The sequence below is a fragment of the Meriones unguiculatus genome, chromosome X (genome assembly GCF_030254825.1).
Source record: "Meriones unguiculatus strain TT.TT164.6M chromosome X, Bangor_MerUng_6.1, whole genome shotgun sequence".
In the NCBI taxonomy this organism is placed as follows: Eukaryota; Metazoa; Chordata; class Mammalia; order Rodentia; family Muridae; genus Meriones; species Meriones unguiculatus.
This window is the reverse complement of record NC_083369.1, coordinates 39,729,858-39,742,321: the sequence shown is the minus strand read 5'-3', so window position 1 is coordinate 39,742,321 and position 12,464 is coordinate 39,729,858. Positions and strand designations below refer to the sequence as shown.

General features: G+C 44.5%; 1 pseudogene; it reads left to right on the top strand.

The window, feature by feature from the left end:
- Positions 1-6,203: 6,203 nt before the first annotated feature.
- LOC110560449 (calreticulin-like) lies at positions 6,204-12,430 on the top strand (annotated as a pseudogene).
- Positions 12,431-12,464: the final 34 nt, after the last annotated feature.

Sequence of the window (12,464 nt, the reverse complement as noted above, 5' to 3'; positions counted from 1 at the left end):
TTAAGAGAAGAGAGCTTCAGGATCCAGATGTTTAGGGCCCTTTTTCTCATACATACCCGACTTCTGCCAACTGTAATTCACCAGTCCCCTTCCTTCTATAGCTCCCTGTTCAAGTTAACTTGGTCCAGTCCCAGGCTGTAGCTTGCTCATTCACCCAAGGCCAAGATCCTTTTTTTCCCTGCCTGCCTGCCTATTTGTCTGTCTGTCTTCTTCCCTTGACCTGCAAGGCTAGCAAGTAAAAGAGCATTACCATGGACCAGGTGCCCAAGCCTAGGGATTTTGCCAACAGTAAAGGTCTCCTCTTTAAAATATATATATTTATTTATTTTTATGTATATGAGTGCTCTATCTGCATGTACACCTGCATACCAGAAGAGGGCACTCCATGTCATTATAGATGGTTATGAGCCACCATGTGGTTGCTGGAAACTGAACTCAGGACCTCTAGAAGAGTAGCCAGTGCTCTTAACCACTGAACCATCTCTCTAGTCATCAAGGTCTCCTCTTACTGCCCAGAGTCTGGTGGGGCTCCAGCCCCTCCCAGCCCCTTGGGGCAGAAGAGACATGATGTAGATGCCTTCCTAAGAGGCAAAGATGCACACCCCATCCCATTCTTGTGCGCACATGCTATGCAGCTCAGATCTTCCCATCCCATATATACTACACAGGGGCACACATCACCCAATACATACTCCACATCTATGCACCACCACACATACATATATTGTATGTTTATTATGCTTTTTGGGTCCTTTGGGTTTTGCTTTTTAAAAACAGGGTCTCCTATTAAGCGTGGAACTCCCTTAGTAAATTAGGCTAGCTTCAAACTTGTATAGATCCTCTTGCTTCTGCTTCCCAAGTGCTGGGGTTACAGGCCTGGAACACCATGCTTTACTTTTTTGTTTTGTTTTGTTTGTTTTTGTGACAGGGTCTCTCTACACAGCCCTGGTTGCCCTGAAACTTACTAGATCAGGCTGGTCTTGATCTCACAGAGATCCATCTACTTCTACTTCCTAAATGTTACAAGCATTACGTGTATCCATCCACTAACAACTTTTGCTTCAGGTATTTGAGGGATTTGGTATTAGATCTCTGTTATTTGTTCCCCTTTCAGTGTCTCTCCTACTTCTGTTAACACTTTTTTTCAATCATTTTATTTTTTTAATATATTTTTATTTATTATAAGTTATTCACTTTGTATCCCAGCTGTAGTCCCCACCCTCATTCCCTCCCAATCCCACCCTCTCTCTCTCCCTAATCTCCTCCCATGCCCCTTCCCCAGTCCACTGATAGTGGAGGACCTCCTCCCCTTCCATCTAACCCTAGTCTATCAGGTCTCATCAGGGCTGGCTGCACTGTCCTCCTCTGTGGTCTGGTAAGGCTGTTCCCTCAGGGGGAGGTGATCAAAGAGCAGGCCAATCAGTTCATGTCAGAGACTGTCCCTGTTCCCATTACTACGGCACCCATTTGGAGACTGAGCTGCCACATGTTAACACTCTATACTGAATTCTACTCTATTTGGTATGTCTATAACCACACCAGCTTTCCTGTGCTCCATGCTTGTTTGGTATATCTTTTTCCATATTTTGACCTTCAACATGTATTTATGCTTAAAAGCATTTCTCTGAAATACCATATAGCTACTTTGTTTAAAACCAAGTCTCTGCCTTTTAACTGGTGTGTGGCAGATTGTAGCCTTCCAAGGTAGCCCTAACAATCTCCATCCCACATGTTCTCCTGGAGCCTTGCCATCTCCCACCAAGAGGTGGAATTTAGCCCTTCCCCTACAATCTGAGTAGGTTTGCATCTTGCTTGTGATTAAGATAATCTGCTAAAAGTGCTGCTTGCTTTCTGAGATGGGGTCAGAAAGGTCAATGCATGCAGCTTCTGACTTATTAGCTGGTATACTCACCCATCACAACCATGTCAGCTGCCGAACTTAACTATCACTTCAAGAGAAGACAAGACATAGTCCTTCTAGTCAGAAGCTGATATCCTCTGACTTCCCATGCCCTTGTCCTTACCTGGGACTAGAGGAATGCGCTACCACATAGGGTTTGTGCAGTACTGAGAGTGGAACTCAGGGCTTTGTACATGATAGGTATGTATTCCACCAACTAAGCTCCATCCCCAGCCAGCATTTTTATGGCTGATTTTTTTTTCTTTTTTAATCTACTTATCTGTTGATAGTGATTTAGTTGGTTCTACTTTATGGCTGTTGCCATTTGCTCTCAGGTGAGCTCCATTCCAGAACTTGATGTTGGCCTTGTGTAGCAAGTTTGTTTGAATTGAGTTATTCCTTCAGAAGGAGGGATGCTCATAAAACAAACTAAGTAAACGTATAAAATTTAGGGAACTCCTGAAACATAGGAGGTTCAAGAGGCTCAGACAGTAACAAGAGTCACAAGGTCTTTCTCTAGGATTATGGAAACAGTAATCAAGTACTGAGAAAAAATTTTCTTTCTTTTCTGGAGCTGCCTTAGAACTGTGTAGCAAGGCTCAAGGATGCAGCTTATCTTAATCTCATCCATGTTGGGGTGGGCTTTTCAGTGAGGCAGCTACTCTCAAGTCACTCAAGCTCCTAGAAGTAAACCATTAAACTCATTAATTCATCATGCTAAACTTGAATGGACTCATTTCTTTGGTTTGTCACTGGCACCCTATCTAGGCTGAATAAATGCTTGTTTACATTCCTTAGCAAAAGACAGTTTGGTCTCTGTTTGCTTCATTCTTCTCGTTTCTAACTTTTTTCAGGGACAATTTGAGTCTTTATTTTATCAGCTGGCTGATGGTAGTGCACACCTTTAATCCCAGCACTTGGGAGGCAGAAGCAGAGGCAGGTAGATCTCTGAGTTTGAGGTCAGGCTGGTCTACAGAGTGAGTTCCAGGATAGTCAAAGCTACAGAGAGAAACCCTTTCTTGGGGAGTGGGGAGGGGAGAGAGAGAGAGAGAGAGAGAGGAAAAAGATAAACCCAAAAAGAAGCACTAAAGGGCTCACTGGAAAGAAGGGGATTGCAGAGCTTGAGCTGCACTGCAGTTGGGCTCTTTCCTTGGAATTCTGTCACTTAGCTTTCCGTCACTGAATGAATACCTGAGAGTGAATTTAGAAGGACAAAAGTGTTATCTAGGCCCACTGTTTTAGAGCTTTTGGCCCTTCATTTGTTGGCCCAATGCTTTGTGACCTATGGTAAGGCAGCCCATGAGGGCAGGAACATGTGGGAGAACAAAGCCACTGACATTATAGTCGGTTGCAAAACAAAACAAAAAAAGGGTCTGAAATTTCTCTCTCTCCCTTTTAAAAATATAATTTTTAAATTTAAAATTTATTTATTATTCATTCATTTATTTATATGCATGTGTATAGGTGTTTTGCCTGCATGTATATTTGTGTGCCATGTGTGTGCAATGCCCATAAAGATCAGAAGAAGGCTTCAGGTCCTTAGGATAGGATTTACAAAATGGCTGTGACCCACAATGTGGGACCTTTGGAAGAACAGCTAATGGTCTTAACTACTGAGCCATCTCTCCACCCCCCCCTTCTTCCTTTTGAGGATGTGCTTTCAATGTATGGAACACTTCCCACTGGGTCCCATGGCTTCCCAGCATCCCATGTTAGAAACAAAGCTTTTAATACAGGGACCTTTGGGGGACGGGTCTATAGTAAGCGTTATCTTCAGGTCCTACATCCTGGGATTAGTCCCAAAGAAGATCTTAAGGCTGACACCTGAGATGGGCTGCCAGCACTCAAGGAACTAAATGGGCCAACACTCAATAGAGAATCAGCCATTTAGTCTGTAGATTGTGCTTGAGGGACTGGCCCAGACTCAGGTGTGGAAGGGGAAGCTGCAAAGAATGGAAAGGAACAGCATGAGGCTAAGAACAGAGGGTAAGCATTTGAGATGAACATATTAAAGCAACTGAGGCAGATGGAGGAGGAGGCAAGGTGACATTAGCATGGTTTGGGAATGCTAGGCATAATGGCACATATCTGTAATCCTTGTATTTGAGAGGATGAGGTAGAAGGATGAATAGTTCAAGGGCAGCCTGGGATACATGAGACCCTAGTTCAAACAAAACAACAAGCAAGCTGGGCATGGTGGCACATGCCTGAAATCCTAGCACTCAGGGAGGCAGAAGCAGGCAGATCTCTGTGAATTTGAGGCCAGCCTGGTCTACAAAGTGAGTCTTGGACAGTCAAGGCTGCACAGAGAAACCCTATCTTGAAAAAAAACAAAAAGAAGCAAACAAAAGCAAGAGATAGAAAGAAAGAAAGAAAGAAAGAAAGAAAGAAAGAAAGAAAGAAAGAAAGAAAGAAAGAAAGAAAGAAAACAAAACGAAAGCCTGCCAAACAGACACACACAGACACACACACACACTCATGGGAGGGAGAGATGCAGACAGGAGACAGAGGTAGGCAGATCTCTGTGAATTTGTGGTCAGTCTAGTGTACATAGCTAGTTCTAAGCTAGCCATGGCTAATTAATGAGACCGTGTCTCAAAACAAAACAAAAGAAAACAAAAGGCAAAGAAAGGGACTAGAGAGATAGCTCAGGGGTTAATAACATTGGCTGTTCTTGCAGAGACCCCAGGTTCAATTCCTAGCACCCACAACCATCCTTAATTCCATTTCTAGGGAATATGATGTCCTTTTCTGACTTCTGCACACACATGATGCACAGATACACATGCAGGCAAAACACTCACGGACATAAAATAATTAAATCTAAAAGGTGTTTTTTTTTTTTAATTTAAATTTATTGGAGGGTTGTTTTGTTTTGAGACAGGTTCTATGTAGTCCTAGCTGTCCTAGAACTCACTCTGTAGAATAGGCTGGCCAAACTCAGAGATCCTCCTGACTCTGCCTCCCCAGTACTAGAATTCAATGCAAGAAAGAAAGGCAAGAGAAAGAAAGAAAAAGAAAGAAAGAAAGAAAGTGTTGGAAGAACAAAAAGGGTGAAGAAACCAAAAGGTTGAGATGTTGTTTGGGACAAGGATCACTGGCACAGGACTGGTGATGTGTGGCAATGAAAGTCAAGCTGAGGAAGATGAAGAAGAAACTATTTTCCTTCCTGACCAAAAATAGAGTATCCCTGGCCCTGGAGAAGTGTTCAGGATAGTGGCTTCAGGCTTTAGACATTCCAAGAAGAGGTTGGATTTGTTTAGTGTGGCCCAGGGGCTAGAAGTTTGCAATGAACACTGTAGCTTGTCTTAGCTACTTTGTGGGTTCCTCTTTTTTCCAACTTTTATTCTCCCTCATATCACTAGATCAGAGAGAAAGAAAGATAGATGGAGAGAGAGATCCCTGAATCTAATTTTTCTCCTTGTTTCTTCTTTGAGCACGACTACTATCAAACCACAACCAACCCCCTGAACCACTACCAACCACCAACCTCACCTCTCGGGGCCCTAGCATTTATGTACCCTCTGAAAGTTCCCAGAATTCCAAACCTCACACAGTCACAGAAACTATCTGCAGCTGGCAAAACCACACAAGACTCTGCTGGAACGCAAGGCAAATCATAGTCAGCTGCTGTGGACAGTTCGAAGCAGCCCCATATCCCAACACCTGGGACTAAAACGAACGCACATTTTCTTTTTTTATTAAATTTTTATATTAATTACAGTTTATTCACTTTGTATCCTAGCTGTAGCCCCCTCCCTCTCTCCTTTTCAATCCTACCTTCCCTCCTTCATCTCCTCCCACACCCCTCTCCAAGTCCACTGATAGGGGAGGTCTTCCTCTCCTTCCATCTGACCCTAGCTTATCAGGTCTCATCATGACTGGCTGGACTGTCCTCCTCTGTGGCCTGTCAAGGCTGCCCCCACCTCAGGGGGAGGTGATCAAAGAGCCAGCCACTGAGTTCATGTCAGAGACAAGTCCCTGTTACCTTTAGTAAGGAACCCACTTGGATACTGAGCTGCCATGGGCTACATCTGTGCAGGGGTTCTAGGTTATCTCCATGCATGGTCCTTGGTTGGAGTATCAGTCTGAGGAAAGACGCCTGTGCCCAGATTTTCACATTTTCTTATACTATTTCTACTAACCTTACACTTGGTCAGTAAGGTCAGTAGAAACATTATAAGAATATTTTTTAAAAGAAACCAAAACTTCAGAATTCTTCACTACAGGACACAGCAGTAGTAGTTGAGACCAAGGGTAAAGGAACTCAGCACAGTGTGAAAAAAAGGATACGTGGAACACAATGGCCAGGGACAGCTCTGTGAAGAGAGGTAGGGGCTTTTCACCTCAGAGGTGCAAAGGGAGATTCCAGAATAGCAGAAGGGTTGACCAGCATTTTATGATCCTTCCTCTTAGCTTTCTGACTGTGTAACAAATTAAAAACCTAGAAACCCTTTCTGACACACCTATACAAAACAAGTCTCTAAAGATCTATACTATGCACACACACCTCTTTTCTTTTCTTTTTTTTTTCTTTTCTTTTCTTTTCTTTTCTTTTCTTTTCTTTTCTTTTCTTTTCTTTCTTTCTTCCTTCCTTCCTTCCTTCCTTCCTTCCTTCCTTCCTTTCTTTCTTTCTTTCTTTCTTTCTTTCTATTTTTTTTCCTTGGTTTGTCTTTTGAAACAGGACCTCATGTATCCAGTAGTTGACCTTGAACTTAGTATGTAGCCAAGGATGATCTAGAACTTCTGATCTTCTTGCCTTCATATCCTGAGTGGTAAGATTATAGGCATGCCCTACATACCAGGGTCACAAAGTACTGGGGATTGAATCTGGGGCCTTCTGCAGAAGAGGCAAGCACTCTACTAAGTAAGCCACCTCACTAATAAAGGGACTCTAGCCCACTCCAGCGTGGCAAGCATGGCTCTGGCAGGCCTTGCCCTTCTCCCACTTCCCTTTGCCTCGCTAAAAACCATTAGAGTCCTAAAGCTAGCCCTCAAGTTCTATTCCCTTATTTGGCCACTTCCTCCTCCTGAGGCTGACTGCCGAGTTCCAGCTGTCAAAGTACTGAAGTCTAGCAATCAGAAGTCCTCTTTGACTCACCTAATTAACATGACCAATCAGAATTAAACACCTCATCCTAATATAGCATTTCTCATTTTACCTTTATTTTGTTTTGTTTTGTTATGTTTTTCAAGACAGGCTTTCTTTGTGTAGCCTTGACTGTACTGGACTCAGTTTGTAGACCAGGCTGGCCTTGAACTTTCAGTGATCCTCCTGCCTCTGCCTCCCTGAGTGCTGGGAAATAAGGTGTGTGCCATGTTTCCTTTGTAAACAGCCATTTTCCTATGTGCCCCTTTTGTCTCTTTTCTATCCAGAGGCAGTCTTTTGTCCCCCTAGGACAAATATCCTTCCTCTTCCTTCTCTTTTTTTCTCCACTCTCCCTTGTTCTTTTCCCTTTCTCCCGCTTCCTCTAACTACTGTCTTTGTCCCTTATCCCTGCCCTCCCCCCCCAACAAATCTCCTTTGTCCCGAGAGCACACTGTTGGGGTGTCTTGAGCTGACTTCAAGATTCCCTATAACCACTTTTCTTTATTTTCCCAGCCAGAATCTCCTTATGCAGCCTAGGCTGGCCTCAGATTTGTAATTTTCCTGTCCCAGCCTTCAGTGCTAGGATTACACTGCTAGCCATACCTGGGGTGCCACCGTTTGAGAGAGGAATAACAGAGAATTTTAAGAACAACATTATAACCACCCCTCAGCCAGCCTTGCTCCTTTTGGTGCCACTCCTGCTTGTCCTCCTTGGTCTGGCTGCTGCAGACCTTGCCCTTTATTTCAAAGAGCAATTCTTGGACAAAGATGACTGGACCACCACTGGATTGGATCCAAACATAAATCTGATTTGGGCAAACTTGTCCTCAATTCTGGCAAATTGTACCGGTACCAGGAGAAGGATAAAGGGCTGCAGATAAGTCAAGATGCCCGATTTTACAAACTGTCTGCTAGATTCGAACCCTTCAGCAACAAGGGCCCAATACTGGTGATACAGTTCACAGTGAAGCATTAACAGAATATTGATTGTGGGGCAGTTATGTGAAACTGTTTCCAAGTAGTTTGGACAGAAGGGCATGTGTGGAGACTCAGAGTACAACATCATGTTTGGTCTGGACATCTGTGATATTGGCACCAAGAAGGTTCATGTCATCTTTAACTACAAGGGCAAGAATGTGCTGATCAACAAGGATATCCAGTGCAAGGATGATAAATTCACATACCTGTACACACTGATTGTGCACCCAGACAACACCTATGAGGTGAAAATTGACAACAGCCAGGTGGAGCCAGGCTCCCTGGAGGATGATTGAGACTTTCTGCCACCCAAGAAGATAAAGGACCCTGATGCTGCCAAGCCAGAACACTGGGACCAACAAGCCAAGATTGATGACCCCACAGACTCCAAGCATGAGGACTGGGACAAACCCAAGCACATTCTCAACCCTGATGCTAAGAAGCCTGAGGACGGGGATGAACAGATGGATGGAGAGTGATTCAGAATCCTGAGTATAAAGGTGAGTGGAAGCCATGTCACATTGACAACCTAGATTACAAAGGTACCTGGATACATCCAGAAGCTGACAACCCTGAATACTTTCCCTATGCTTATGATACTTTTGCCATACTGGGCCTACATTTCTGGCAGGTCAAGTCTAACACAATCTTTGACAACTTTCCCATCACCAATGATGAGGCCTATGCAGAGATGTTCAGCAATGAGACATTGGGGTATCACCAAGGCTGCAGAGAAGCAGATGAAGGACAAGCACAATGAGAAGCAGAGACTTAAGGAAGAAGAAGAAGAAGAAGAAGAAGAAGAAGAAGAAGAAGAAGAAGAAGAAGAAGAAGAAGAAGAAGACAAGAAGCATAAAGAGGAGGAAGAGGCTGAGGACAAAGAGAATGAGGACGACAGAAATGAAGAAGATGAAGATGAGAAGGAAGATGAGGGAAGTGTTACTGGTCATGTCAAGGACGAGCTAAAGGCCATGCCACTTGCCTCCAAGGCTGGGCTGAAGACTGAACAGGCTGCCGCAGAGCTGGCTGCTCCCAATAATGTGTCTATGAGACTCAAGAACTTTTCATTTTTTTCTAAGCAGGTTCAGATCGATGTGGGGGGGGGGGTTCTGATTTTGTTACCCTGACCCCCCCACACACACTTTTTACTGGTGTTTGTCTTTAATTCTCCTCCAGCCCTCACCTCCTGGCTTTTCATTTTGAATCAACTTCTTCTCCTTCTGTCACTCACTTTCTCTTTCTATCCCCTGGTCACTACCTTCCAATTTTAAGAACAGAGGTGTGGAAAAGAAGCCCTAGACTTGAGATTTCATTTTCTCTCCTTCCTGGATCTCAGAGAAGGGGCAGGAAAAGGGGGTGGTGACTCTCCTCTGAAGAAATGGGGCACTTCTCCCTTGCATCCAGTACTGGGTCACTTGCAGGGCAGCCAATTCTAGCACAGCTCATGCTAAGAGTGTAAGAACTACAAACAAGGGCCTGGAGAGATGGCTCAGAGGTTAAGAGCACTGGTTATACTTCCAAAGATCCTGAGTTCAATTCCCAGCAACCACAGGGTGGCTCATAACTGTCTATAATGAGATCTAGTGCCCTCTCTGGCATGCGGGCACACATGCAGGCAGAACACTGCACACATAATAAATAAAGTATTAACAAAGAACTACAAACAAAATTTCTATTAAATTAAGTTTTGTGTTTTAAACAAAAAAGAATGCATGCTATACCAGGCAGTGGTATCACACACCTATAATCCCAGCACTCAGGAAGGAAGGCAGAGTCAGGAAGATCTTTGTGAGTTCGAGGCCAGCCTGGTCTACAGAGTGAGTTCCAAGACAGCCAGGGCTACACTGAGAAACTCTCTCAAAAAACAAAAATAAAACGACAACAGAAAGCATGTTTTAATCCCAGCACTCTGGAGGCAGAGGTGCATGGAAGCCTCAGAAAGCCCAGCATCTGCTGGCCAAGAGGTGGGAATGAGCCAGGGGTAGTGGCACACACCTTTAATCCTAGCACTTGGGACGCAGTCAGGCTGATCTTTGAGTTCGAGGCCAGCCTGGTCTACAGAGAAAATTTCAGGACAGCCAAGGCTACACAGAGAAACCCTGTCTTGGAAAACCAAACCAACCAATCAAACAAAAGATGGAAATGCAAAGAGTGGTGATACACTCCTTAATTATGATACTCAGGAATAGAGGCAAGAAGATCAGGAATTCAAGGGCAGCCTCAGGTATATAAACAATTGAGGCCAGCTTGACCTATGTGAGACCCTGTCCAAAGCCGGAAAGATGGCTCAGCAGTTAAGAGCACTCAAGCTCTTTTACAGCTATCATCCACTCCCTTTATGCTCTGGCCCCTAACTTCCACTGAGCTGTGTGTTATCTTTTCTAGAGTTCATTATAAATGGCATTATTTATTCTTTTGTGTAGCTTAAGTCACAATGCATAGCTTTTGAGATTAACCACCCAAGCCCCCCCCCCCAGTGTGTGTGTCTCTGTGTGTATTGATCATCAATTCCTTTACAGTGCTCAGTAGTAGTCCAGTGTTTGAATGTATCAGAATGCGTTTACCTGTTTACTCACTGAAGTACCTGGGTTGCTTCCCGATTTTGGCAACCAGAAATGAAGATGCTCGAAATAGCCATTTACAGGATTTTGTGAAGTCATAAATTTTCATTTGACTAAGCTAATATTGAGTTGTTGGATCATAAAACAAATTTATGTTCAACTGTTGTTATCTTATAACTGCAGAGCTTGTAGTCAAGTATGGTAAGGCATGCCTGAAATCTTACTACCTGGAAAGCTGAGACAGGGATTTCATGGATCCCAGTCTATATAGTGAGTTCCAGGTGGCCAAAGTTCAATTTCCAACATCTTTATGAAGCAACTCATAACTGCTTATAACTCCAGGTTAAGGGGGATCCTCACCTCTGACCCTTTTGGCTACCAGTATGCACCTACCCATATACAAACACATACACATAATTAAAAATAATTTTTACAACTTTTTTTTCTCATTGGTTATTTTAAAGACAGGGTTTCTCATATCTGTAAACAGATTTTTACTTTGTAATTGATTCTCTTTTGAGACAGGGTCTCAGCATATAGCTTTGGCTGGTCTGGAACTCATTATGTAAACAAGGCTGGCCTCAAACTTATATCTGCTTGCCTCTGCTTTCCAGGTATTGACATTTAATAGACAAAGATTTTTGAAACAAAATTTGTGTGTAAGCTTTGCATACAGAGCTGGGTATATTGAATAACTGTAATCCCAGCACTCAGCAGGCTGAGACAGGTGGATATAGGTTTAAAATGAACCTGGGCCATAGAGTGAGTTCTAGGACAGTTGGGGTGTGGGTGCAGTCTGGGAGTAGGGCAGTGAAGGCAGCAACTGGAGAGCAGAGGCCAATTTTGTGGCCTATCGCTCTTATATCAGCGCAGTCAGGAAGCTGTTCTCAGCTCAGTGCCTCATGGAAAATACCCTTCTCTAACCAGCTCAGGAGGTGCCTAGTTTCATGACCTGGCCAGTTTCAGTCTCTTTTGCTGTCTCCTGAAGACTTGCACCAGTAGCACTTCATGGATACTGTTGGTAGCTTCCGTCTGAATCCACCCAAGCCAAGTGGTAGGCCTGTAGAAAGGGCATTGTACTCTGAGCTCTCTGCCCAGGCCTCTACCTTCACTCAAATGCTTCTTCCTAAAGACTCCATGGAACATGACATCCAGACCTTCACAAAGGGCTGGTGAGCACCCCAAGTTTTTTCTTTCATGAGAAAGGAAGCTGGCAGGTGGTGATCCTATGAGGAGGGAGACCAGGCCAGAGTGCCAAAAGTGATTTTATGGGATCAGGGCACTGCACCACTAGGGGAGTGTTTGCAGGCTGAGTGGAGGGCCTACAGAATGCTTCACTGAGTAACAGGCATGCCCATAAAAATACCATACCTACCAGGACTGCAATCTGCCATCTGGGCCCTAGGCCTTCCTTGCCCTGCGGCTTCGGCTAGCTGGACACACTTTGGAATTCCAGCCCCCCTCCACTTCGCCTCGCTTGGGAGGTTACAGCCATGAGCTTGGGAGGGGGCGCCACTGGGAAGAGCTCCTTCCTTTCAGAAGCTTTCCCCCAAAGGGCTGTAAGCTAGAGTGGGGCGGGCAGGAAAGGTCAGGAAGAGGCCAATCCTGAGGACAAAGAAATAAGGCACTGAGCAGACAGAATGTGGGAGGAAGATCGGGAGCAGGGTGTTTCAGGTCGAAGGGCAACCCTCTCTGCGACCTTTCGTTTCTGTCCTAGGTTGGGGCCAGGTGTTTGGTAATGGAGTGTGGGGCATGCAGGAGCTTATGCCTCGCCACAACTCCTTCTCAGATTGGGGACTAAGGTTCATGCGCACATCTCTGAAGGACCCTGACCTAGCGTACTGGCAGGGGTTCGAAGAGACGCTGGTGGTTACCGGGGTGTGGAGATATTCAAACGCATGACCTGGGCGAGGCCTGGCCCTCATTGTATATGAAT